This window comes from Nipponia nippon, unplaced genomic scaffold (genome assembly GCF_047370975.1).
Source record: "Nipponia nippon isolate SJK-2023a ecotype South Korea unplaced genomic scaffold, ASM4737097v1 scaffold_1, whole genome shotgun sequence".
Lineage (NCBI taxonomy): Eukaryota > Metazoa > Chordata > Aves > Pelecaniformes > Threskiornithidae > Nipponia > Nipponia nippon.
In genome coordinates this window covers 156,156,089-156,182,545 of record NW_028262290.1, presented here as the reverse complement: position 1 = coordinate 156,182,545, position 26,457 = coordinate 156,156,089, and the positions used below count along the sequence as shown (strand labels likewise).

The 26,457-nt window shown below is 38.7% G+C and overlaps 1 protein-coding gene across 7 annotated transcripts in view; it reads left to right on the top strand.

The window, feature by feature from the left end:
* The window catches only part of ZMYND11 (zinc finger MYND-type containing 11), a 113,619-nt gene that overhangs the window by 16,506 nt on the left and 70,656 nt on the right, over positions 1 to 26,457 (top strand). The window contains exon 2 of one of the 7 annotated variants that reach the window (XM_087729816.1): positions 11,385 to 11,461. The exons of the other annotated variants lie outside the window; for them this stretch is intronic. The gene's annotated coding sequence lies outside the window, so the exon portion shown is untranslated. The remainder of the gene's footprint in view (positions 1 to 11,384; positions 11,462 to 26,457) is intronic. 7 annotated transcript variants of the gene reach the window in all.

The window sequence follows — 26,457 nt, the reverse complement described above, 5'->3', positions numbered from 1 at the left end:
TTCTTCCTATTTTTATTTTGGTCTGTTTAACGTTTTTTGGGCTATCTGTGTTGGCATTGTTTTTGGAAAGAATTTCAACAAAAATATTTTTCACTTTAGGTCACAGATACACAGCAGTACCAAACCTTTAAGCTCTTATCTAGCAGAACTGCACTGATCACTTATTCTGACCTCCTTCAGCTCCTGCATAACCCAGCTTAAACAATTTTACCTATTTCTCCTGGATCAAGCTCACTGAAAATGCTATCCTGCGCCCTTGTGGTAGCAGCCAGCCTGTCGTGTGTAAGCGAAAGGGTTGAAAACCCACCTTTCAGCACTGTGGGGCAGACAGGGATCTTACCCGTTTAGCGGTGTCTGTCTAGTTGGCTCTTTTTTTGTCATCTGTGGGCTTTTTTATTGAAAGAGGCAGGAATACTTCAACGAGGAAAGCCATCCAGCACCCACATGCTGCGCATTCTGGGAATGAGATGCATGTGGCTTCTTACCATTTTTTTTTTCCTTCTGTATCATTTATTAAAGCTGTTATGGAATATCTGCTTAAGGCTAAAAGAGTTTGAACTCTCACTTAGCCTCATTAAGGTTTTGGGCTTGGTGTTTACTACTTCTGCTTTCATCAAGGCCACTTCCTCAGAGGCTTTTGCAGGAGGTGCATATATTCTTATGAATGATCTTCTTCATTTTCTGCCTCAAATCATGGTAGAATTATATTTTTTAATCAACAGGTTTTATTTAATCTCTAAATTTTATTTCTGGTGTTCTGCCTCTAAAGCAGAATTTGGGTTTTATACTTTTATGCTGGGGGTTGTCTACTTCTGTATTCACACATTCAAACGCTTCAGGCTATTCATGTGTGTTTTCTGAAGGGTTTAACAGTTCAGCCACACAGACTGTCGAAGTCAATTGGAGACTGTGTCAAAATTTGCTATCAGACTGCTAAGATGAATTTCCTGCTGTTACTACAGAGTACTCCTCCAGAGCACACAACATTGTTAAGAAATAGTTGAGATATGGGAGATGATGCTATCTGGAGCTCCATCCCTACCTTCACCATGTGCTGTAACATTACTCAAACCTATATATTGGTAAAGAAGTGCCAGAGTGGTTTGTACAAGACTCCAGGACCTCAGGTACTTAGTGGCCAGGTGTAGCTGTTTAAGTCACTGTGATAAACTATACTTGTGCGCTGTCATTCAAAAAGAGAAAAAGAGGTGATTTACCAATAGTAATTTGTTTTACATGTGTAGTTCACATTTATGTTTTCTTTTTGATTATTTTTCTCTCCCTCAGAATTTTTTGAAGTTCCCTGAGTTTTATTTCTGTGGTTGGGGGGAAACTGAAAGTGGCACAATCAGTCTGTACCTTATACACTTATTCATTGCAAAGATACAAGACCAGTCTTAAGTGAAAGGAGATATGTGTAGCTCACTAGTTTGAATACATATGAAGAATTCATGTCTCAGAATTCTGGTTACTGGTAAGTGACCTCTCTTCTCATTTTAACTATAAATTTAAACTTTGAACAATGAATGTGCTTGGACTAGTGATGTACTTATTAGGTTAAAAAAAAGAATAAGCTTTTAATAGGAAAAAATTATCACAGGGCAGACGGCATGGGATTTCATTAGCATTTATGGATTGATAAACTGCAATTTAAAAGTCAACATTTCTTTCTAAAAAAGTTTTCCACGATAGTCATACAAGTAACATTAAACAATGTCTTTTTAGTTTGTTTACTTGGGGTCAGATTTTCAAGGATTAAAGTGATTAAAGTTGCAGGGACTGTCTGTGAAGGCTACACTACTTAGCTACCATTGATTTTAGCGGTATTTTGCATAAATGTTAGTTCTGAAAATCCTACCACGTATGGACCTCATCTCTGTCTTCAGACATCTTTGAAAATCTGGGCCTTAGGACAGTTAACAGCATTCCCTGTGTTGTTTCACTGATTTTTCCCGTACCAGTTCCTCATTTTACTCTGCCCAGGAAGGTCCATCAATTATAAACAGCATTTTGTAGTAATTTGTGAGCTTGGAGTTCATACCTGTCAAGAGGGATAGACTGACAGAAGAGACTTGGCCCCGGCTTTCCACATGGTATTGTAGTTCTTTGCTCTAATAACATAAATAGTTCTTAGGATAATTCTTTTCATCCGTAGATGTTTAAGTGCTGCACAGAGGGGATTAGTGTAATTAGTTTTGCATTTGGAAATGGTAACACAGAGGTACACAGTGACTCGCCTGAAGTTAACCAGCACAGGCAGATACTGAACCAAGTTAGGAGCCCTGGCGCTCAGTGTACTTTTTTCAGCAAATGTAGTTTCAGAGTGCTTGATCTATCCATACAAAATATCCAGACGAGAATTTTCTAAATGTAATGATTTGGTACTTAAGCAGTGTGAGTCATGTTCTGGGATGCTGGCAGTGTTTTTTTGTGATATTTCCGTTTCACATTCAGCTTGGGGGGCTCAGTGGGGGCTTTTGGTCTGGTTGCCATATGAAGTTCATCAGGGGTGACAAGCGAAAGCAGCTTAATGTGTGCATGTTATTTTTGTCTATAGTAGAAATTTGTGATGGGGACTATTTCTGTTTTGCATAAAGTCACCAAAATAATGCATGGAGCTGTAAGCTAACTGGAGATGCCCAGGACTATTCACAGCAGAATAGCCTGGATACTGTTAGTTGTTGGATGTAATTATTTTGACTTCACTGGGGGCAGAGGCTAAAAACCACTTGTCAGACTTCTGAAATTGCACACCCTGGTAATTGTGATGCTGAAGTTGGGTAACTCCGCTGGGCCTTCCAAACACAGCTTTTTGTGTATTGGTTCCCAAACTGTAAAATGAAAAAATTGAAAAATAAATCTTACAAAGTGCTGTGAGCATAAAAACGTTCAAGGCTACAAGATCCTCAGCCAAGATGGCTTGCGGAAAAACCACTAGTAACCTTATCCAGCTGCAACTCACCACAGAGTACTTGTCTCTCTTCTCTCCTTGCTTTCTCAAAATTGACTGTAGAGGAGGGATGCTGGGCCATGTTGGATGTGTGTGCTGTAGGTACTATGGGAGCTCTTGGCCCAGCTTGTTTGCTTTTCTCTACCCCATCATTGAGAGTGGATTACAGTAAACTTTTCAGGCAGGACAACAGACATGTGGTCTGTCTCCCTTAAATTAATTCCTGTAACTTGCTCAGCTGAGGTTTGTTCCTGATCCCAAAGGCTAGAGACCATTCCCTCCAAGGATTCGATGAGCCAACAGCTACCTTGAGAGCCCCCAAGCTTATGACACATTTCTCCTTAGGATTCCTTCTCTTGGGCCCAACAAAAAGGCTCCCCAGGGAAGTCCCGGGATACTTCGTGTTGTCTTCAAAGTCAAAGATTCTCGAGATTCCTCATAGCATACTCAGTCCTTCTAGTCAGAGCCTGATTTAGAGAAAGAAACGATATTTGTGGGCCTTACAGCTATGTTAGATAGGAAGGCAACTGGTTGAAACGTGAAGGTCAGTAAAAATATCTAATCTTTATTACTCTTATTTACAGTCTGCTTATATTAATAAGCTAAGATTTAGATTTTTTGTGAATTAGATGTTGACGTTTCTCCAGTGTTCCAACAGAGAGGCTGAAACTGTGCTGTTACCTATGTTACCTTCTCCATCTTTAGCCCATGAGTATCCTATGTATTTCAGTAGCTTCATGTCATACTCAAGGAATTCAGTAAATGTGTCTTTGTTCAACCCCTATGGTTCTTACAATCTCTATAAATGTGTCTAGAAGGAGGTGACTATGGAAGAGAGTAAAAGACACTTAAGCCACAGACCAATATTGGTGTGAGGACGACTGTATACAGCCAGTCTGAGTAAATGCAGATTGGAAGCTAGGCTGTACTTTCTAGTCATTAGCATTTCAGATGGAAGAACCTGTCATGATGTCTATATTAGGCGCATGTCATATCATGTCATGGCTGCTTTTTAGTGTTCACTGCGTGCTTTGGGGAGCTGAGGGCTCCTAAAATGCGGGCTGGAACTTGTCTCAGCATTGAGTGCTAGGGTGACGTTTGCTTCAGCAACCCTTGTTGACTTGTTGCTTCCAAATCCAATAATTGGAGTTTATTCAGCCACCACTGCATCAGCTTGGCCCTGCTGCCAGGTACATGACTGGCAGCCTCGTGAGAACCACACCTGAAATATTTTGAGCCAGGAGCGGTTCAGGAGCCGTGCGCTGGCCACCACTGGCTTCAGCAGCTCTGTATGGAGCAGGTGAGAATAACTCATCAGGTTTCTGAAATGATTCACCCGTTGTGCTGTCTCACTTTCGTGCTTGTAACAGATTTTGAATATACTTCTCTATGGCATGATTTCCTCCCTGTAAAATAGCAGTATCAGCACTTCGCTATATTACGAGGCATTTGGAGTATAAATTAGAGGGGAATAGTTGCTAAGGCAAACACTTCCATTTTATTCTGAGGACAGGTCTGCTTCTAAGACCAGAAGCAGATGAAGATAATATGCCAATACTTTTAGCACTAGAAGAATAGAAAATAATTAGAAGTAAGAAGTAGTGCATGTTATTTTTGTGGGAGCAACAGATGGAGAGAAAGTCGTTTTGATAAAAATGAAGGCAAGTGCAAAAGTAAAAGGCAAGCAGATTTAATACACTAAATTGTTTAATGGCTCTATAAAAATGGCTGGAACTTCAAGTTGATGGTACCTCTGTAGTAGCAGGAAATGAAATTGTGTTTAAGCCATAGAAATTGTGAAAAATGCTTGCTACTATGATTTTTTGATTAGTTTTAAAGAAAGTACTACATTAAAGGTAGCAAATTTTGTACTTGGGAACTAAATGAATCTTATTTTGAAATTGAGAAACTGCTAATAACTGGTGAAAGAATGTGATGAGAACTAGCATCATCTTCCTCAAGAGAAAAATCTTGCCTAAAATCTTCACCAAGAGACGTCAAATCTTGCTAGCAATTCTCTTATCAGTGCTCTACTACTATCCCTTCGTTCAGAGTGAATGTCTCTTCTCTGGGAAGACTGAAATATATTCCGATTTACATTTGCTCATAGCCCATTCTTTACTTTTTGCCATGACATCAGAAGTTCTGTTGTCGTCAGCGAGCTGAGGCATTCACTACGATAAAATCTGGAACTACCCTCGTAGCTTTTTAGAGAACTGAATGATGTTGTTCTTACAGAAATTGTCAGGTTTCAAACTTCAGCACAGAGGGTGCTTGTGCTACAGAACATGAGCCCTACACTTGGAAACACCCTCTTTATTTCTTTCTTGAGTGTAATTAAACAGGAATGGCTTCTTCAGTGTTCACTCATTGAATCTGAATACCCATCTTTCAAGAATGACTAGAGAGTATTGTAATCAGAATGTCTGTGTTTGGATATTCTTCCGTTTTGTAAAAATGAAGACGATTTATGAACTGCTAAAGAATATAGATATGATATCTTTTTTTTAACTGATGTTAAGAAACTTTCCTGGTGTCACAGCAAGTCCATAGCACTGCCAGGAACTGAACATGGACAGACCTGCAGGACAGACCTTCTTAAACAAATTTATTTGCTATACTGTTGAAGCTGACTGTCAGCAACTGGCCATGCATTGTCATTTCTGGTTAAAACAGATAGGAGTGGCACATGAGACAGGAGACTTAGTACCAAAATAGTCAGTGCAATCTTTCTGCAGCTCAGCTTTTCTATTTCTTAGACTTTTAGTAGATTCTTCCAGAGTGCTTATCAGGTCAGGCAGTCTTTTTTAATTCTTTCTTAAAAAGTAGTTGCACAGATTTTACACAAGCTCTTCTTTTTCTAAAGAAAAACAATAAAAAGAAATATATTGAGAAGAAAATGTCTTTTTTTTTAAGCTTGTAAATTATTAAAAATAGCATGATTTTTAAAAAAAGAATAAATGGAGACAATATAATTATTTTTCACATTTTCTCATGAAGCTTACATGAAACAGCAGCTAAAACACTCCCAGTAAAAAGTATTAACATTTTTAAATAGTCAAATGTGCTTTCCAATACGTACTTCTGTTGCTTGCTTTCTTCTAGCTGTTAGCTGTGGCCAATTAAAAACACAAGTCGGTTTATTTTTTATTCCTCATAATTAGCTTTTTCTTGTTCACTATATGCACTAAACTTTCATAGCAGTTTTGGGGTGATTTAAAAAATATTTGTAATTTATTGGTTAATTCTGCTTTTTAGAAAATCTTTGGGCATTTTGAGATGCTGGCAAAGGAGCTTAATTTGCTGCTCTCTTGTGAAGAAGGACTTCTCTTATCCTTTCCTATATCTCTACACCCTGTATATCAAAAGCTGCTAAACGGGGAAATAAAAGGAAGTAAGGACCACCCAGAAAATGAGGCAGAGCAGAGATGAAATGTCCCGTGTTCCTTTCCCACGATTGCAGGAAACAAGATATAAGAAGGAACGGGGAGGATGTCGGGGAGGTGGCCTATAATCCATGAAAATTTATAGCAAATCAACCGGGCAACTGAAGAGGCTCTTGGTATGGGAAAATGACTACAGTGACTGAAGTCACCAGCGAAGTACTCAGATACTATGGCTAAGTAGAACAGCAGCGAGCAGGTCATGAATGTTAGAGGCATCATAGAATTAAGGGTACAAAAATTATATCAATGATGTGATGGATTACCTGAAGGAAATTAAGTGCCCCTGATGTTTCCCTTGTTGTTTTTTGAAAATAAAGATTTGCAGAAAAATATCTAATTGAGTAGAAGAGAAATCTGTCTGGTTTTAATTGCAAGAGAAAAAAAGATAAAGTCCGCTACTCCTCCTGGATGAGATCCAGAAAAGGCACAGCTGAATTTCGTTTGCAGATTTTCGTAGTGATAATGTGCTTGTTGTGTAGGATTCTGAATGTCTTTACCCTATTTGTAATTAAAGTAGATCTGCACCTTGTAACATCCCAAAATTGTTAGGAAGGCATTCTGTAGTGAGTTACATTTTAGCTGTTACTGTCTGCATCAGTCCCTTTCAGAATTACTAAAAAATCCATGTATCTTCCAACTAGTTACCCTATACCAAACAGATCTTTTGCCTTCAAGAGAAAAAATCGAGTGTCTCAGTTTTTTTGTACACTTGTGTGTTTATCATATAAATGATACGTCCAATGCAAAATGCATATAATTCTTCATGCCATTATATTATTTCTTGTTTCACCGTCTGCTACCTCCTTTGCTATAAAAGTGCAGTCTCTTTGTAATACACTTTGGATTTTATTTTTTTTTTTCAGATTGAGCGATTCAAAGATACCACATAAGGGAGAAGCAATTTATGTGTTGTGGCTACATTCTTAAGCTGTAACAATGATAAATTAGTAACGTTGCTTTAGGAGTTTGCAGTCATTTTGCTTTTGATATGATTTGAAGAACTGTATTGCTTAAACTTGTTTTGTTCTTCACATACCATAGGAATTTAATAGTATGGTTCTGTACTTCTTGACTGAATTATGACTAAATTTGTTCCTTAGTCTGGTTTACTGGAATATATTAATGTATAGATATCAAATATAATTTATTTCCTTGGCAGCACTGTACATTTGTATTTGATTTATATTTACAAAGCCAAAATCTTATAATAAATTATAGAACCAAACTACTTGCATAGCTTTCTTTTTGATTTTTTTTTCTTATCTGCATAAACATTACTGCAAGCTCCCGGGCTGATACCTGTGGTAAATGGATGTTTGATGTTTTGTATTTCTCTACCATCTTATCTGCCTGTTTATCCAGCCACGTAGTCCAGCATCTCTTCCAGAAGATGCTTATTCATAAAAGCTATTGGCTGTTGTCAGGATTGAGACTTGAGGGCTGTAGGCAGTGATGAGATGTGAAACTTCAAACATGTATCTTTAAGATATCCATCTACCTGATTTGCTGCTCTACTGAAAAGAGTGTTTATTCATCTTGGTTATTTTGGAATGAGTTTCTTGATTTTTAGGAGAGAGAATATAACTGGAGCGGAGAATTGAACTGAAACGCTGCTTTTCTTAAAATCAAATTATTTAGAATTCATGCCAGAACTTTCGATTTATGTATTTTTCCCATATGCAGTCTTTTAAAATAATTTCTGTAATCTCTGGGATAAAGCTCTGGTTCAGTATTATATCTGATTCATGGTAGAGTAGGGGAAGAACAGGAGGAGAGATGGAGTTTGAAGATTTGTCTTTGCTATTTACAGATCTTGGGCAAGCCCTTTAACCTTTAAAAGCCTCAACTCCCCCTGCTTTAGATTGGGAGCAGGGTTTTGAAGTTCTTCGGAAGATCGAACAACAAAATCCAACTTCTTTAGGGTACTAGGAACTACACTAGAGAAGATGAGTTACTCAGTCATCCAGTCTTAGTATCTTTTCTTGAAGGGTTATCTATGAGCTTTGGAAATTAAATATTTTTCTGGTTTTTGGATAATGCTTAGTAACTTAGAGCTAGCTGTGTATCCTATGGCAAGTCCAGTACCGAGTGTATTGGCCAAATACATCCATTTATGGTTTGAACGTGCTATTTTGCAGTGGAATTCTCTTGTGGACATGAGCTGCCTGATACAGCAGTGGAGGATAACGTTTTCTCTTGGAATTAGCCTGAGTCATCCCATAGAATACTACTTCTGCCAGTTTCTACCTGTGTGCAGCTCCTTTTACCATCCCCATCGTCATGCTGGTTTTTAAGGACAGTCATGCCATGCTGTCTCCTTGCACTCCCCCTCTCGTGGGGACCTGCCCGAGGCGCGCTCACCATCTTACGTCCTGTCCTTGCGAGGCCTCTTCTTCGCCAGGCACGTGTGAATAAGAGCCTTACTTTTTGTGTTTGTCTTTCTGCTCATGTGGTGGTGGTGGGCATCTCACAACCATCTCCTTCCCTCTCAGAGTGGTTTGGACATGCCAGCTTCTGTCCTGGTGTAAATCAAAACCACCGTATGCTATTTTCACTGCTTTCTTACAGTGCTATCATGAGAATTGTCACCTTTTGCGTTTAAAATGTTATGAATGAAAGCCATTTACGTTTTTGCCTTTAACAACGTATTTGAAGTATTGAAGAGTTGATAAGCTCTTTAACTAATCCAGAGCTTTTTGTTAGTAATTAAAAAAAATGCGTGGTGCCAGTCTTCGTCAGACCTGAAGGTCACTGGAGGCATAATGGATTAAGAAAATGTAGTACATAATTTCCCTTCTCTTGATTCTTTTGTGAAAATTGAAATATGTATGTTTTTTACAAATAATTGTTTTCATAAGTTTTGCTTTCTTTGCTCAGTAAAAATAAAATTAAAAAACACTGTAATTTTAATTCTTCCTTACTTAGGGATGAGGAAAAATGAAATTCCAGGTGCAAACCAATGGACAATATCACAGCAATGAATATATTTTCTCTGTTGATTTCTATAATATACAGGAGAGTTAGTTTTTCTTTCCTAGTATGATCTTAGGCTTTTGCATTTGGTGGATAAGCGAGGCACACAGACACCGGGTTTCTAACCTTAGGGAGTGTGCAGCTATCTAGGATTTGAGGGTTTGAATCATGTTGGAATAAATATTTAATTATTCATGGAAGTGGCACCGCTCCAGCAGGGCAGGTAGGCACTCCGTAGCCTGGGCTGTCCATGAGCAGGTCCAGTGTTAGTGGGGAAAATCTTCTTGCCATGGAGGGTGCTGCTGAGGGTTCTTCGAATTCTGGGTAAACCACGTTGTAGTCAAGTGCCTTGGTGAATCACACCTTTATAACCCAAGTATCAAAAGGTCCTATTTTAAATCAGGTGAATGATTGTAAATGCTAAGCCAGAGACTTTACAAATATTTGTTTTGAGTTGTACATCTGTTGGTTATCCTACAGCGATCCACAAACGCTTGTACAGAACCTAGGTGCATGTTCACAATTGTTAATCACTTTGTGTTGGGTATTTGGCAATAGGGTAATTCAGTTAATGAATTTAAAATGACTTGGGCTTCTTTAAAAAAAAAAATCTCAGCATGTTTAACAGCATTGGTACATACCTACACACCCCTGAAATGTGGCCCCGACTCCCACTGTACTAGGATCCACCTCAAGTAGTGGATAGCTGTCAAAACTCCACCTACCTTTCTGACACTAGCATTTTAATGAGTCTTTAAAATATGCTCTGTCCCCACTGAAGACAAACCTTGATTCTAAAACATTACCTTGTTACCAGACTTCTGCCATTCTGCCATGTTTAGTAATGTAGGGACAATACTATCTGTCCAAATTCACCACCTGTAAAGAAACTCTGTCCTGGTGGTGTGCTTAGCTCGTCATTGCTTACGCAGAATATTTGTGTGCAAACATGGCAGATACTGTTTTTCAATGTTTTGTTATTGTTCAGTACTTCAAAGAGTTCCCTTGTATCGTTTGGTGTATTACTTAGTCATAAAAAACCTCTTTGAATATACATTGTGGGAGCCTCAGCAGAATGTTAATTGTGTTCTGCTGCAGTGGTAGCCAGAAGGTCAGGATCTAAAGTTAATATATTTCTGAATAATTCCAATATATGCATCTGAAAGCATTTTGAAAGAATATTTAAGTAATTTATTTCTTTAAGGAAGACGTTGTGTATTAGCTGAGTTCCAATACATTTTTTATTCCTCTTTGGAGAACAGTTGAGTAAAATTATCTTTGGATTAATCAGTTTTTGAAGTCTTTTCCAGTGATATGTATAGAGAGGATTAAGAAAGAGATTACCAAAGCATTAAGATTTTTTCTGCTTGTTTTTAAGAAGGAATCCTTGCCTTAAGTCAATTACAAAATGATTTCCTTGTAAGAAACTGTTGAACGAACTGAAAAAATAAAATCACCTGTAGCAGGGTTTTTGTGTCCTAGGGCTTGAGATGTGCAAGCAGTGAGGTCCTGTTTTGGTCATGCACCTTCTTTTCTCCCTCCTTCTTTCCTTGTTCCGTGGTAAGGCCGAGTTGTCTGTTTCTTTCCCCATTACAAATGTTGAAGTTCCTTTTCTCCGGCTTTTCTTCTGTTAGATGAGCAGCAATAAAGGAGAGGAATAACATCCCTTCTCACATCCTCTGCTACCATTTTTCACTAGGGAATAGTTTTGTTTTTCTTGTGCTCATTTTTCATGAGTATTAACCTGCTCCATAGTGTTCTCCCGTTTGACCTTTATTTTATGTTTTGCTTTGGATTTCGTCAGAGTGATGATACAATTTAAATGCAGTTCTGTAAGGTTATTTTAATTGAATGTTTGAGTAACTCTATGTGCCTCTGTAATGAATGAAATTAACTTGATCTGGAGCTTGGAAAGACTGTCCTATGTATGATTTCATAATGAAAAAAATAATTAAATGAATATAATGTTCTGTTGAACAGATCTCAGATCACAGTTCATTTGCTTTTGGCTTTAGGGAACCTAAGTGCAGCCGCACCCTGAATTCCTGCTGCTGAAGGGTTTCTTCCGAGCATCCTGTTATATCAAAAAATGGTATGTGACACAGTTCCAGCTCTGGGAGTCACAAGCTAACCTTCTCCTATAGGAATCCGCTTTCAAGTCATGATTGCTTCTTTTTCTTGCCTGCCTACAGTAGCCCTGGCTTAGCGCTGGACTGCATCGCATCAGACAAGCCTATGTGGATATTGTTAAGTAGCTCTGTAATAATATCTCCATCACTTTCATGCCTTCAGGGTTTCTTGTCTGGGTTGTTTTTTTTTTTCTCATTTCAAATTTATTGGAGAGGCTGAAGAATAAAGAGTTGAGAACGGCTTAGACCATGCTCTAGGTTGAGAAGAGTTACTCTGAGTTAATAACACAGGGTACAGGTGTGATCTGTTCACCACTGCTCTCCTCGTTCTTCTGATACATCTGTATTGATACGTGTCCCTGTATGGAGGCTGTTCAGTGGGACTGTTTCCAGTTTGTCTTTATTTTATTTGCTTAACAGAAAGAAGTTCTGCTTATCTAAGCCGTTTTTGGTAGCGTGCTTGCATCCACAGTTGTGTATGAGAAGGAACAAGCATGCCATTTTCATTATACTTCCAAAGTGACAAAAGTTTCTATTACAGATCGGTTTTTATTATAGCTGTCCAAGAGTCATACTCTTCTTATTTCAAGGAAATGCTGCCCACTAAATGACACAGCGTACTCAAGCAAAAACTATGTATATGTGAGTCCTAAAACCCATAAAGGCAGAAACAAAGAACAATCTGTCATTTGAGACATCAGCCAAGACTGATTTTTTTAAAAGGTCCGTTGGACTTTGTTTTGAGATGTAGCTGATTGTAAGAGTGAGCCTTAGCCCTTGTCTATAATTCATTGCTTGTGACAAGTGAAAGAGAAAAGGATCTGCTTTAGGTGAGGTTTGCCCATGGGTCTAGCCAAAACCTAGATAGAGCCAGCCAGGATGGTTAGCAAAAGGCAATATTTGAGCTGGGTCATAAACCTTGAAAAGGCAGTCACAAATCATAATTAAGGTTTTTCATTTCCTCGGTGGTGTAACTCCTCAGAGATGGAGACTGAAACTGTTTACCAAAGCCCATTTTTTTGTCTTCAGAAAAGTGTTTAGGAAACCTGAACCGGGGTTTATTAGGCATATCTGTGGGAGACAAAAGAGGGAATTGTTGGTCTCCGAGCAGCAAGCGGCATTGACAGGCTGACTGGTGTGGTCAGAAAGGATATTTAATTTCAAAGGATAAACTACAGGATTCATTTTTTTCTTTTTTATCTGAAGTTAAGCTTATCTGGTTTATGCCTTACCTAATTTAACTTATGAGAATTGTAAATTCAGCTATGTTAAGCAAACAATTTATTTTGTTTTAATTCCATTTTCTCTTCGTTTTAATAAATCTTGGTTTTGTTAGGATTACTGTTGTGTGGGTAATTTCACATAGATGTCTTCAAAGAGTAAAGAAAAATCCATAACTCTTAAAAAGAATAGCTGAAGGGGAAAAAACCAACTCTGGAACTCCTGTTCATTCCTCTGTGGTCCTACTGGAGGGGTGTGGATTAAAGCGTTGTATCAGGAAGTCATCTTGCTGCAGTTGGCAACCATGAGGGAGCCCAAAAACTGAAGAAGAGATAAAGAGCTCATGGTTTCAGCCTGTAAAATTTAAATTTTAAATTTTTCAAAGTCCTATAAAGTGTAGGACTACTAAATAGTATAGAGAGGAGTCTTGTCTCTGAGATGACGGGGAGTGGGATGGGGATATATTCTCTTTGTTTTGCAAATGAAACAGTAAAAAAAATGAGTTTTGAGATATATAGTAATATGAAATAAGAGGAGGAATGATCAGGTTGTGTTGTTTTCTCCTTCTTTTCCAGCTTCATAAAACAAGATCAAGAAATCAGATATTTAAGAGTAGCTTGTAATTTTATAAGGTATAAATAGTGTTTTCAGACAGTGTGCATTTAGCCTGTAGAATTCACCATGGAGGTCATATAGTTAAATATAGTGGTTCAATTTTCAAAAAGGGCTTGATGATATAAAGGCTAGTAACAGTTGCAGCAAAGCATGCCTAGAGAAGGGTAATCAAATCTCATGATTTAAGACATAAGCGCATTACCTGTGAGCATCTGGAAAGACCTCGTTCCTCTCTGTCACCTGCAAAGCCTTCTGCAATTAGTAAGGTTCATCGTGGGTATTTGTAGTGTCTAATTTTTTTGAAGCATTGCTACTAGTGATCGTTAGGGATAGGACACAGTCTTCTGTATTTCATCATATCGTATCAAACGCTTGCACAGAACACTGCCCTGCTTTTCTGTGCTGCTGTGTTGAATGACACCATCATGGTCTGAAACAGAAGAACCTGGTGATGTGGTGGTGCTGCAAAGGCACAAAATTGCCTGATCCACCATCAGATAGAAGTGAACTGGAATGTTTTTTACATGTCACTTCGGGATTTAATTCAACTCTTTCTTTTGTAAATCGGTTGCTATAGTTCACGCAAAAAATCCCTGAATTTATAAGCAGTAGTAAGATAAGAACTGAATGCATGGAAGTAGGCAATTTCTTTTGAGATAAGAATGGAATGGTATTTTATATCTGATTTTTGTTTTAATTTTTTATTTCTGAAATTTACTCTAAATAGCAACTGCTGAAGTTAAAATATTTTATTTAAAATGCAGTGAGGAGTATATACAGAGTTGAATCATACATGAGTTCCTCCTTTGTAAGTAAAAGGTATAGGAAGGAATTTAGATACTGTTTCTTTTTATTTAGCTCCTTAGGAAAGAGTAACATGTTTTAACAGGTAGAAGAACATGCTGTTAACCCTTAATAAATCACAGAAAGAGATAAAGACGGCTGCCGAGGCTGAAGGTTTGAATTACAGTGTCAGATGAATCCTAAAAGTTTTGAACTGCTTTTCCAGCACCCTCTCTGAAGAGGAGTCCTTGAAGGGGCCGGGGCACCGCCTGTGAGCAGGGTGACTCCTTGGTGGGCTGCTCCCTCGCCCACGGGGTGTAGTTCCACGTACACCTCCTCTGGGAAGGGAGGTTGTACCTCTGGTTTCAACATTTTTCTTATTTATTTTACATTCCAGTTTATAACTTTCTGTGAACTCCATAAAAGTCAAGGTCAAATTGAAGGAACTCTTGTGAAGAAAGGGAGGCATTTATTTTAAATTGTTGAAGACAGAGACATCAGTATTGAAAATTACCACTACTTACAGCTGCAGCTTTTTTTTTATTGCACTTCTTAAACTGTTTGGAGGTAGTTGCATGCAGCGCATATAGAAATCAGTCTCAGAGTAACCAAATAAATTTGATGATTAGCTGAATGCTGAGAAAGTCAGGAGGGTGAGATGATTGTTCCAGTGGTGATATGGCCACAAAGTTAAAAAAAGGGATGAAAAATTTGTAGTTTTATTTTAAATGAAGGTACTACTGATCTGAAATAAACAGAATGCCTTGTGATCTAGGAGTCAAAGTCAGCAAAAGTTAGCCTCCTGAAGTAAGTAAGGATATTCATTTTATCTCCTAGCTCAATTTCTACTTGATCAAGGTATTGTCGTAAAACACTGAAGAAAATTCTACAGCTATGCTTTTGCAGTTTCTTTTTGTCCGGCTAAATAGCCACGTTTCTGAAAAATAAGCTTCCTGAAAGAAAAATGAAAAAAATGTCTTACACTGCAATTTTTTCTTAATTAAAAACTCAATCAGTCAAGAAAAAATTAATTCAAAATATACATTATTCACATTGAAAATTAGAATATATATCAGACATTGCCATTAATCATCCATTTTACTGGGATTGCAATGATATTACTAAGTTTATAATTTAAATGTCTCGGTTTATTTTTTATTTTTGAGGGAAAAAATGCAGTTATTTAAGCCTTTCTCAATGAAAAACACAACTGCATTTCTTCACTTTAAACAGATGGGGTAAATAAGATATCTTCAGTTATTCAAAGATGTCCATATGGAAATGGAAAACATATCGATGAAATTTTTCATCCAAAAAAGGCAAAGTAGCAGAAGAAAATCAGTAATATCATGGCTAACGCCCTTAGCTGAGATGTAAGAAATTCAGTTTCAAGCAGGACTTTAAACTAGGTAAGTGTAGGCATTGGTTAAAAAAGACGGCCTGAGTGGAGTGTGTGTGGTTTAAGTCCAGCCACATGAACTAGTTTTCCTAATCTCCCTTTATCTTCCATGGAGAGAAATGGTTAATTTTAGGGCTTAATTCATCTGACCTGTTTATGATGTCTGCTTCACAACAAGATGAATTGTTGCACTGACTACCTCATGTCAAGTGTGAAGGGAGCATAGAGTGATTAGCTCAGAAATAGATGTCTGCATTTAATCTGTTTTTTCCAACCTCTCTCTCATGTGGGAGGTTACATTAATAAAATAACAGACTTGCTACAGGACACTGGCTATATAGCTGGAGCTTCTACGGTGCTCACGTATGGTGCCCGAAACTCCAGATGAAGTGAGGGGATATAAGACACATTCCCACATACATGTCAGTTAGAACTGGTGTATTTCTACAAACCATCCTGGTACCAGTAAAACAACATTTTTCAAAGGAGAGAGCTTTATTAAAAAAATTTTCAGCTCAATGTTCATTTCTACTCTAGTGTGACCACTTCACTGGAAGGATCATAAAACAGTTGGACTAGAAGGAGTGCACAAACATTCAGCAGCTTTGCCAAAAGTAGAATAAACATTTCTTGATTTGGGGAGATGAAGTTTCAAATGTCCTCCTCTGAGCGACCATGCTATGGAAAGAATATCAGTTTGTTTGTCAGTGTTATTTCCTGTTCTCAAGTTGCTTAATGTGCTCTCGTTTTTGCAGCACAGCACACAGGGAACAGAGTTCTTGCTCTAGTGGCTCTACTCTTTCTTTACATCAGAAATCTGCTCTTTTCAGGAAACTAAAACCCCAACAAACACGGGGTTGAAAACGCCTAGCTGAACATTTCAGCAGGTTGAGGCGAAAAATGGTTTTTGTCTTTAACACAGGTTTGCATGTTTCCTTGTTTCCTGGCTCTAGCTAGCAGGAGACACTGCTGTGCAAAAGAGGGTTTTGATGAAGCTTATGCTTTTTCCTTTGAAAACCAGATTTTCAGCCTTCCCAGCACATTTTGGGGGTAAATAGCTGCTTTCTTCTCTGAACAGGTTAGGTAACTTTTGTTGGCCACATTTTTTTTCCCAAGTAATTATACTTTAGGGGCCCTGTGTTACAACTTCTGCCTTGAATTGTTTTTATAGAGTGACTGGCAGTGCTGCGGAGTGGGGTTTCTTGGTGCTTTCCATTCTCTGTTCTCTCCTCAAATGCTTACCCTTTTGTTAAATGTTGCCTGTTTGGCTGTTACCTAGCATAGACAAATGTTATATGTTGTCATGTGTTGGACTTTTTGCCTAATACTGAATTTATTTTTCTGTGTGGAAAGCGCTAGTAAGAAAATACTGTAGTTTTAACCTGTATGAAATAGTTGAAAAACCATTTGTAATGCGATTATTAAGTATATTCAAAACAGGAAGCACAAAGAAGGGGAAGAGAAATGGAAATGCAAATGTAACTGCCTTTTTTTTGTTTTGTTTTTTTTTTTGTCATCCTCTCGTGGTATTATGTAGATCCCCAGCCAGATGGCTACTGGCTATAAGCTGTGTGTGGATTCACAGGATTTTAACTCCTCTGTTGGTTTCCCATCTGTCATAAACTCAGAAGCTGCAATCCAGAGACTGACATGAATGTCAGTGTCTTCTTTAGCACACCGAAACAGTTACGCTCGAAGGCTGCAGAAAGAGCACGAACCCTTACGAAGACAGGACAGTGTCTGGTTTAACAACCATGCTGCTAGACTTGGGGAGTAAAATTTCTTGTCAGTTTAAACTAGTGCTTTGAACCACGGGTGACCACTGTGGTGGCAGCAGCCTCAGACAAGCACTGCCTGAAAAGTCTCCCCAAAAGGAGTTTTTTTGTATTGTTGGAGCTCAGCGAAGATTGTAAACCCACAATTGGTTTTGGTAGGAAATCGCACATCTAAAAATAAAATAGCAGTCTATCTTCAACAGAAAAAAGGTGGTAAAAGTCAGCATCTCTCAGCACTGGAAGAATAGATGTGAAATGGCTAAAACAAATATTATGGTCTTTCTTCACTTTAAAATGACCAATTCAGGATTTGCTATGTTTTTCCTTCAGCATATGTCATCACTTGGACAGACACATTCTGTTTCTGTTAATGGAGGTGAAAATAGTAAAAAATGTCTTGGATTTCATCGTATAGGGTGGAACAAGGTGTTCGTCACTTTGACTGTGGGCACCCACCAGGCCCTCGGCATCACTGAAACAAAGAAACCTTGCTCCTCAAAGTAAAAGAAGCTCTCATAGTCTCGCTTTATGTCATGTCATACTCAAGAAAGCAAAATGAAACATTAAATTAAACCTTTATCAAACAGGCTTGAAGAAGTGAAATAGAAATAAGGGCTGAGCACACTCTAATCGGTTTTAGAATTAATTTTAGTAGGTAAAAGTGTATCAAAAAGAAATATGTATGTAAGCCTGAAAGGAAATCACTACTATTATGACATCATCCCAAATTTAGACTTGGTTGCCTTAATTAATGGATTTGACTTATGTGAGAATAAAAGTTAAACCCCTGCAAGAAAATAACCACTTTCCTAAGGAGCAGCTGTCTGAAATCAAGCAATCTGGTAATCCAGCTTCAAAAACTCTGTCATGAACAAATTAACCTCTCCGTTTCCGCTTTGGATTCAGTTCTGTAGGACAGGGAGCAGCTTAAGAGGGTGATGAAGTGTTAGACTGTGCTTCACATGCTTTCTAGTGCTTGGTGAAGTAGCCCGGAGTTAAATGCCTCATTCAGCATCAGGCATCACAACTGGAGTCGTTCCGGGCAGGTGCTTCAGCAGCACAGTGGACTCCAGGTCTTCTGCCTGGGTTGGAAGAACACCACATGACAAAATAAGATATTGATGGGAAAGACTGCCAGAACTCTAGCATTTTATTTCCTCTGATTCCTGTAGAATATTATATTGCAAATCCAAGCTTCAAGTCAACAGGCTTGCCCTTTGTTATGACACCGTAATGCTATGATACTCTTGCAGGTCATTTTCTTTGGGTTAGGCAGAAAATACTTTCGCAGAAATCACAGTAGGAAGCTGTATTTCATGAATGACATTTTCTGAAATTTATGTTAGGTTGATGGTAGGATTAGTTAATTTTGCTGGGCTTTAACTTCTGTTGGTAGCCACAGGGATGGCACGCTACTCAGTCATGTCCTGCACTCCCATGAATTTCCCTCACCCTGTAAGGCTAAGTCGCTGTGTCAGAGCTCTGGCTAATTCATCTGCATTCAGGTTAAAGGAGTAAAATAAAAAAACAGCCAAATGTTGGCAGTAGAATAACTGAAATAATCTGAAAAATGAAGTCCTACTTCTGCTGACAAAATTACTAATCCTATGTTTCTGAGTCTGAAGGAAATGGCTGAGAACCGTATGGTCCTGTTGCGTTTAATAAACCTCAGCCCTAGATAATGACACAGCAGGAAGAGCTCTTGAGTGTTCAGGAAGTGATTTCCTCCCTAAAGGGCCTTTGTAACCTGCTCTGTGTCATCACCATCATCATCAGTGCTTGAAGAAATAGGTTTCAGATGCACCTACCAGAGGAGAGGCAGAACATAATTTTGCAAGTGCGAAGTATCGTAATCTCGCAGAGCTGCAGAGAGCTCTTTTGTCTCTGACCTGTAGCTCTAGCATATGCCATGGACGTGCATATGAATATAATAGCGAACCATTGGTCAAAGCAATAAGTTTCCCATAGAAGTAGTACAGAGCAGATACAAAATGCAAGAATCATGCTGATGTGAAATGGATTTTCAGTATCAAAAAAGTGCATAATTCAGTTCACCCACAACTAGCCCTGGAAAAGCCTTGAGAAGAATTCTATACATTAAAAAATAAAGACATGTTGTGAGTTGGCTTCAGGTAAGAGAAGATGGGAAGAAATAAGAGTTGGAAGCATCTGAAAGTCATAGGTAATAGAAAATGTATCAAAAGAGACCACACTAGAGCTCCCACCAAGATCTTTGAAAGAAACAGGTCAACAAATTTGAGACTGCAATCCAAGATAGCATGTATAGAATCATAGAATCGTTAAGGTTGGAAAAGACCCTTAGGATCATCCAGTCCAACCGTTAACCCAGCACTGCCAAGTCCATCTATACCATGTCCTCGAGCACCACATCTATCCGTTCTTTAAATACCTCCAGGGATGGAGACTCAACCACTGCCCTGGGCAGCCTGTTCCAAAGCTTGACCACCCTTTCAGTGAAGAAGTTTTTCCTAATAGCCAACCTAAACGTCCCCTGGCACAGCTTGAGGCTGTTTCCTCTCGTCCTATCACTCGTTACTAGGGAGAAGAGACCGACCCCCACCTCGCTACAACCTCCTGTCAGGTAGTTGTAGAGAGCAATAAGGTCTCCCCTCAGCCTCCTCTTCTCCAGACTAAACAACCCCAGCTCCCTCAGCCGCTCCTTGTAAGACTTGTTCTCTAGGCCCTTCACCAACTTTGTTGCCCTTCTTTGGACACGCTCCAGCACCTCAATGTCCTTCTTGTAGTGAGGGGCCCAACACTGAACACAGTACTCGAGGTGTGGCCTCACCAGTGCCGAGTACAGGGGCACCATCACCTCCCTGGTCCTGCTGGCCACACTATTCCTGATACAAGCCAGGATGCCATTGGCCCTCTTGGCCACCTGAGCACACTGCTGGCTCATGTTCAGCCGTCTGTCAGCCAGCACCCTCAGGTCCTTTTCTGCCAGGCAGCTCTCCAGCCACTTCTCCCCCAGCCTGTAGCGTTGCATGGCGTTGTTGTGACCCAAGTGCAGGACCTGGCACTGAGACTTGTGTGGTTTTGGGGAAAAAATCAATGCCAGAAAAGCCCATTTGACAACCTCCCCCACACCATCAGCCACACCAAGACCTGGTTAGAAAGTGAAGTCATCTATTCCTCCTGTCCTCACTCCTGTCTCTTTTAAACAACTTACAGGAAGGAAACGCTAACCTGCAGTGGTAGGGAAAAGTTTTATTGATGTCAGCTGTTACCAGGTTTGCTGAGAAACTGGTGTTAGCTGAAGTAATGGCAACATATTTTCATCCCCTGACCAGTTTCTTTGGAAGTTCTTTGTTTCTTTGGATAATTTTTTGGCTTTTAAAGTTTCTCTTTATGAAGTTTGTGGGTTTGAAACTTTTTATTATTTTTCCACTTCTGATTTATCAACTTTTGCAGCAAAGATAAAAAGAAAAGGGTCATGATTATACTCAGCTGTTTTCCACTTAAGGATTTGTTTAGCTATGAATGCGGTTGTTTATCACTGTGCATTGGTTTTCATGAAAACTGCTGTTCTCACATGTCTGTAAGTTGTCCTCTAGGCAAGCTTCGTCCTTGTCCAGACATGAATATTTTGGGGGAAGAGCTGAGGGCAATCTGAAGGAAGAAAGTGCAAACAAAATAAATTACCTGCTTTTGAGGTATAAAAAAAATTTGAAATGTCAATGGAAAAAAAAAGAAATCAAAGTGGACCTTTGAAATGGATAGGGTTTAAGGCGCTTCACTGAGGAGTGATGATAGACTTGGTTTGGGGCAGGATGAGAGGAAAGCTTTATTGGAATGCATATAATTAGTGAGTTTGGGTACTGCCTGTGAAGGAGAGAGCAAACGTTCCAAATATACTTCAGAGTGTACTTTTAAGCCAGATGTCTATGCCCAACCTAGGAAATACACTCTAAAAAGCAGCGAGGAGAAAACCAAGTGAGGTGAGGACTTGGGGAAAGGCTTCCAGTTCTACAATATATTATTCTTTCTGTTGCTCTTGTTTTGATGAACTGTCCCACAGCTGGGGAAGCATTGCATGAAACTTTCAGGTCCATTATTTCTGACATTCGCCTTGAATTTCAGAAGCAGGATCTAAAGCTCAGATTTTACAATTCGATCCTCTCCCTACCTTAAAGTTTCTTTTGATTAATGCTGTAAAAGCCTGTAAGTTTTGGCAGTGTTTATCTTTGGCTCATCTTACCTGCATTACAGATCAATGTATTTTAACTCTGTAAAGTCTGAGCATATTTCTGAAGGTTTCCAAGTGTGAGCCCAGATATTTTGGGCTTGAAAGAGCTTCAGTTTGGAAATCTTAGTTGGTTCAGAATTGCACTTGTTTTCTTTATATAGTATCAGCTTTCCCTGAAATGACTGTTGACAAGAGAAAGTCTCCTCTGGGCTAACTCTGCTCATGGCTTGACTTCTGGAGGAAAGTGGTCATACCTGCATAACACACTGACTTTCAAATAATTCAATACCTGAGCAGTTTTAGAAGTTGTGTAGTTGTGCTTTTATTTATAGAGAGGGAGAAGTCAAAGAGAATAGCTTTTAAAGAAACAAGTTCAGGCAGTCTTCATTTTTGTTAAGGAGCAACAAAAATTGATTCAGCTGCCTTTTGTCAATAAAAATGCAGCCTGGTGGAGGAGTAGTTTTTACAAACATCTAAGGTTTAAGTCCTGTTGCTAGCAGCAGAATCACAATTTGTACTTTCAAGATACTGTCAGTTGTGTGTAGTTCAGAGAAAAGAAAAAACAGCAATTTGGAATCTCACGTTACACTGCAAAAAGTCAACGTCAACTCCTTATTTTGCCATATAGCTTATATAATCTGCAATAAATTTACATTTTTTCATGATTTAGCTCTTTTCTGTACATTCCTAATTCTTTGACCTGGAAAACGTATCTCTTTTTCTTATTGTTTAATGCGAAACTGACTTTATGGGGAATTACATTCCCTGATAATATCCCATGAAAAATCATTTATTTATTTATGTCATCATACCTTATTTATTATACCTGACTTACTGACACAGAAATGTATTGCATCAGTTTAGTTGGGCTTGCAGAATAACCAAGCTCCTTAGCTTTCAGAACAGAAAGGAAGATGATGATCAAAAGCTTGCTTTTGGAGAACGAGATACTCTTCTCATTTACATTTCTTAGCATTTTCTAAGATGTCTTCCACCTCTCATTTTTATTAGAGGGAGCTGCAGAATCAAAGTGGCATCTATTTATCATCCAAACCGAAATTCCAGCCCTCGCCGTCAGCCTTCTTTGGCCATGGTTTTCCCCCTTTTACGACCAAGTGAGCATTGGAGCCTGTCAGGATGCATAGCTGCATTAATCATCCCTGCTCGCTACAGCCAAGCGAGTGGACAGGAAGCATCTATTTACTCAGGGCTTGTCTACATGGGGAAATAGCTCAGGCTGCTTGATAGGCGTTAACTCCTTCCATGGATTCTCCTCGAGCGTCTTTCTGTGGTTTAGCTTTAGGCTGCTTTGGAAAATATAGAATTTGGTAGTGGGTGTAGGTAAACCACAGAAAGCCCGTATTAGCATGCGGCATGGGTTCGGAACCTGATCCTGTCTCCACGTGTCACTTAATCTGCTGTAACTGACTCTCTGCATGCTCTTAGTCTGTGGCAAATGGAAGGCAAAACATGTTAGTTCAAGCCTCTTATATCAAGGCATGTGTGTAACTTGCTTGGGTGTCCATGCATCTGTGCTTTCATACAGGGGACCCAGAGCGTTGCTGATAGCAGTTTGGGTGCTAGTATTATTTTTGGTAACTCCCTAAGTAAACAAATCTGAAGAGTTGTCATTATTTTTCAGCCATGATAGGGGATAAGAAATGTGTAGGATGATCTTCTACACCTCATATGAGCCATCTATTATTTAGTGATGTTGAAGTTAGTCAAGTTGGACTGTCTTTTGTACAGAATATTTCTTTGAACAAAGCTGAGTAGTCTTCTGGAGATTAACAACGTAAAGGCTGTTTAATACTAGTGTATCATCATCCTGGAAATAAGGGGCTTTGTTACTATGGCAGCTAAAGCTTATCTTCATGAGAAAGTTGCATCACTTTACAAGAACCATATTTTTTAAAGCAATTTATACTAGTGCAAGCTCTATTGTGGAAACTCTTCATTTAGTGTAGCTTAATTTCATTAACTAAGCCTTAGCCAAACCACACTAAATTGTTTTTTTAATTGAAATTGTGTTAATTCAGAAGTTGGCTAAGTGCATTAACAGTGTATACATTTTCAGTGGTGGTATTTTGTCATGTAAACAAAAACTCCTGTGGTTCTCGATATTCTTATGTAACTGTTAATTTTGTTACTACCTATACAAAAATAAATATTCTCCATGTATTTAATACCTATTAAAAGTTGAAGTATTAAGGAAAATACTGCTTATTTTAAAAGGTGAACGTGGAACATGTACACATGAAAAATTGTGTTGAGACAAATCTGTAGCAGGAAATATATTACGTGCTTCAGCTTACCTAAGCACATTAACTGGAGTAAAACATGATGACCATTACCAAAAAAAAAGTAGGCAACTGAAAGAAGTTGGTGTAGCTACATTGCTAGTAATAGATTTGGCTTTTTGCTTTCAGCCCTTTTGACTATATTGCTTTCTTTGGCAGTTGTGTTCTTCTCTTCTCCAAACTTACTTTGCCTGATAAAGTTTTATTCAGTGATTTCTGCCAGATGGGAACAAAGGATAGTTTCCTTCCAATTTTTAGGACGGCATTTGCTATTGTCTGTGAAATTACAGACTAGGGTTGGCTGGAGGGACAGCCGAATACAGAGTTACATTTTAGCCCTGTACATATATTTGTATTAGGTAGCTAACAAATCCACTTTGACAGCCTTTGTTTGGGGTGTATGGCTAGTATTCTGTCATTCTCAGCAGCTGGTGTTGATGCTTCATCTCAGGTTTTGTTATACTCCGTTTACACTGACTTACACTTACACTTCCTTAGAAATTCTCTTCTGGGATGGCACCTCAACATTTGTGTCAAGTTCTCTCTAGCAGGGTGAGTTAATTAAACAAGAAAGTCCAGGTTTGGTTTCAAAAGAAAAAGAGAGAGAGTTCTACTATTTGTACACTGATGATTCAGAATGTCTGAGCTTAAAATTCATGTATCATATGCCTTAGCCTCAGTGAAGGACACTTACTTAATCATTTTGAATGAAATACAATACAAATGGAGTAAATGCAATATCAGGGATTCAAATAGAGCTTACACATATGTGTAGTAAAAGTATTCTTGGGGCCTTTATTCTGTAGTGTCCTTGGCTCTGATTTCTACAGTGGCTCACTGCCATCTTGGAATGGCACAAGGTAATAGCAAAAGCTTTCTTGTATTCTGCGTACTGAAGTTGGAAAAAAATTGAATTGCAGAGAGAAAGAAGCAGAACACTACAGTTTTGTATTCATGTAGTCCTGTTTTCCATCTGTACTGCACTTTATGGAGCTATGCAAAACCTCACTCAAAAAGTTGCATGACGTCAAGGTTACAAGCCTAGCAATCAGGAAATGCAAAAGGTGGGGTTGCACATAACAGCAGAATTATTTCACTTGCACATGAGAAATATTTAGGGTAACTATGCTAATAAACATCTCTTGAATAGACTGTGTGCACCTTAATCTAACAGTGAAATGAAAAGATTTTCATTAGGAGTGACACACATTCAACATCCAAAAAACTTTGGTGGTTTAATAACTTCCAAAATGGCAGCATTACAGCATGAACTAATCTCTTAATACAAAAAGGCACACTGAAGAATTCAGTAACTTTTATTTATTTATACTCTAATTTTCTGAGTTTAGTTTAATTAACAAAGAAATTTTGCCTGTTTCAGCCACAAGCCTTTGTTACATCTTTCAGCTTCATTAACATCATCGAACACCTCTTTTAGTTTCTCATTCTGAGGATGTGGAAGAGCAGTCAGCGGTTGAAAGTTTACTGCAAAACCCTGGAAAGTCAGCAGAAAGGCATTTGTTGATTTTAGTGGATTGGGATTAAGTCCAGAATAAATATCTAATGATACCAAAACACTTGCTGATTCTTAAACATTTGAAAATGATTTCGTATGCAAAATCTGCATTTCTGATAACCTGCACTCTTGCAAAAGAGGGTCTCCTGCTACCAGGTGCCCAGCTAATCCTAGGTCATGCTCGTAATATTGCACACTCAGGAAGACAAGTGAATGGTAAGCAAAATGTGGGATTGCTCTTGCCAAAAGCTTTGTGCTCACCCTAGCAGCTGCTCCCCATGCTTTTGGATCGCTAGATCTGGAAGGCAGACCTGAAGTTAAACTTTCTCTTGTTTTTCCCCCCATGCATGACCTTCACTGCTGCTCAGTCGAAACATTTTCATGTGCACCTTCCATATATAAAAATAGGGTAGTTATGACTTTTGCTCTCAGTTGTTCTAGGAGGGGAAGACTAAAGAGTTTACCCTCCCACTAAACTGGTGATGAAATATACGCTTTAAAAGCAGTTCAAATTGTGAACTATAAACTTGCAGAACTTCAGAGTACAACAAAGACCTGTATAAAGTCCAGGGACCCAAACTCTACATCAACTCGCAGATTTGTAATCTGGATTTTAATAGGAAACTCCTATTTAATACAAGAATAAAGCACTAAACATTTGGAACTGCTTGTACTGCTGATAGATACAGTTTTATGCTTACTATAAAAAGTTACACTTTAAGAAATACTAGAGCCCATATTATAATCTCCATATAAATATGAAGCTAAGTCTGTGTCCAAGTTTCCTAACCACCCAAACTTAGCCAGTCTCACAGCGTGAGAGCCACAAAAACTAGGATTGAGCCTAGCTTCTTCCTTCTGTTGAGCCTCAAATCTTTTCACGGTGTGGTGTGGAAGAAATAATAGCAACCACCAGGGATGAGGGGCTGAAAGGCAGTAACTAGCAGCTGAGCAGTGGCAAGGATCAACTTCTTAAAAACTGTCTTTCCATTGCAATTAACTGCATACAAAATCTCAGCCAAATGGTGGCTAATAGCAGGGATGAAGTTTAACCTGTTTGACTTTGCACTGAAAGGGACGAGCGCCACAGGTAGCCTCACTTACAGTGAAGTACGAACAGGAGATTTAACAAGCTACTAC